The following is a 2,118-nucleotide window of genomic DNA, read 5'->3' on the forward strand; positions in this document are numbered from 1 at the left end:
ACTGGTCAATTCGAATTTCGTTCCTCCTATATCGATTTAGTGGAGCGAAATCAGTTTGCTGGTCTACCGGACGAGGATCCTTTGAAGCATATGGAAATTTTCACAGACTACTGCTGTTCCATACCTGTACCGGCTGGGGTGAGCCAGGATGAAGTAAGGGGGATGATGTTCTTGTACTCCTTGAAGGATTCTGCGCGAGATTGGTACCGCTACCTTGATAGGGTAGCAGCTGGAGTCACCGATTAGACATCTCTAGCATTAGCTTTCTACAAAAAATACTTCCCACTTGCAAAGACTGATGCCTTGAGAAGTAAAATCACAAATTTCTAGCAAGGACCCGATGAGGGCTTTTGTGAAGCATGGGGACGTTTCAAGAGTTTGGTTTGGGCTGTTCCTCACCACGGTTTCCAACAGTGGTACCTTTGCAACTTATTCTATAATGCTTTATATGATGACTACAAGGTTATCCTGGACGCAGCTGCAAATGGTAGGTTCCAAAATAATACCGGTCAGAATAAAGGTTGGAACACTATTGAGGAGATGGCAGTCCATAGAGCTGAGTTTGGAAGTTCGCGTGGAAATTCGCGAAAGCGAAGTGATGAAATGAATGCCGTTGTGACACTCATTACTTCTATCACTGCCCGTCTCGAGAAGCTCGAGACCTCTGAAGCTTCCAAGGAAAGAGTTGAAATTCCTGTCCATAACTCAGATGAGACCGCGGAATTGAGAGACCTAGTCCGAACTCTTTTGGTCCAAGTCACGAAAATAGAAGAAGCTGGGATTGAATCTGCAAAGAATTTTGTGAAGCAGTTGGAGAATTTAGAGGCTAAGCAAGTCGCCAATTCTTCAAGCATATGTGAGGGACCAATTGAAACCATTAATGCCATTAATCTCCGAAGTGGCCTTTCTTATGATGGTCCCGATAAGCCAAGAGAAGACTCGGGAAAGGATGAAAAGACGAATTTAATTTCTGGTACGAAAACGAGTTTTACTCCCAGTACCAGCGGTCGATCGACCAACAACAGCAGTCGATCGACCAGGATGTCAGATGAAAAAGTTTCTGACCAGAAACTAATTGAGCCCAGCATATGTGGTCGATCGACCAACACCACCAGTCGATCGACTGAAGCTCCTGACGAAGGAGTCTCTGACCAGAAACTATTCATGCCCAGTGCGATTGGTCGATCGACCGAGACCAATGGTCGATCGACTGGGTCTCCAGTGCAGGACACAAATCCGTCAATTAATTTGCATGATTCTATACTCATAGATGATTTGACGGAGGTTTTAAATTTACGGAAGCCGAAGGTTGTTGATCCTACGGCCAGTGTTGCAGTCCCGTATCCAGAGCGTTTAAAGAATACTAAGCTGGAGCGCAAGTTTGGTAAGTTTTTGGAGATGGTCAAGAATCTTGAGGTAACCATTCCTTTCACTGATATAATTACCCAGGTACCCTCTTACGCTAAATTTATGAAAGACATTTTGAATCGTAAGAGAAATTTTCATGATGACGGTAATGTTACTTTTGTGGAAGAATGTAATGTTCTTTCGCAAATTAATATACCACCTAAATTAAAGGACCCGGGTAGCTTTTCGATTCCCTGCACTATAGGTAACCACGAAATTGGAAAGGCCCTTTGTGATTTAGGGGCTAGTGTCAGTGTCATGCCATATTCCGTTTGCGAAAGGCTAAATATTGGTAGACTTAAGGTGACCGATATTACCCTTCAGATGGCAAATAGATCAACTCAGAGACCTTTAGGAGTCTTAGAGGATGTACCCGTTCGAGTGGGTAAGTTTTTTATTCCTGTCGATTTCGTTGTTTTGGACATTGCAGAGGACAGTCAGATACCTATTATTTTAGGCAGACCATTTTTGCATACAGTTGGGGCAGTAATAGATGTCAAACGCGGAATTATAACCTTAGAGGTAGGGGATGACACCATTGAGTTCAGTCTTGCTCGCAAGGCTATTGAACCTGCTGATGATGATACGTGTTATTCCATTGATATTGTTGATGTGGTCGTTAATTATAACTCGAGGGAATCTTTAGCCAAGGATCCCTTAGCTGATCTAACCCGTTTAGATGAGTGTGCAGATAATACAGCGGAGAATGCA

At 43.4% G+C, this 2,118-nt stretch overlaps 1 non-coding gene across 1 annotated transcript; it reads right to left on the minus strand.

Moving 5' to 3' along the window:
• Positions 1-298: 298 nt before the first annotated feature.
• LOC141640336 (small nucleolar RNA R71) lies at positions 299-407 on the minus strand. Its single transcript, XR_012542967.1, has one exon. It is a non-coding gene; the product is annotated as a small nucleolar RNA R71 (small nucleolar RNA).
• Positions 408-2,118: the final 1,711 nt, after the last annotated feature.

Source organism: Silene latifolia, unplaced genomic scaffold (assembly GCF_048544455.1).
Source record: "Silene latifolia isolate original U9 population unplaced genomic scaffold, ASM4854445v1 scaffold_75, whole genome shotgun sequence".
NCBI classification, from domain to species: Eukaryota; Viridiplantae; Streptophyta; class Magnoliopsida; order Caryophyllales; family Caryophyllaceae; genus Silene; species Silene latifolia.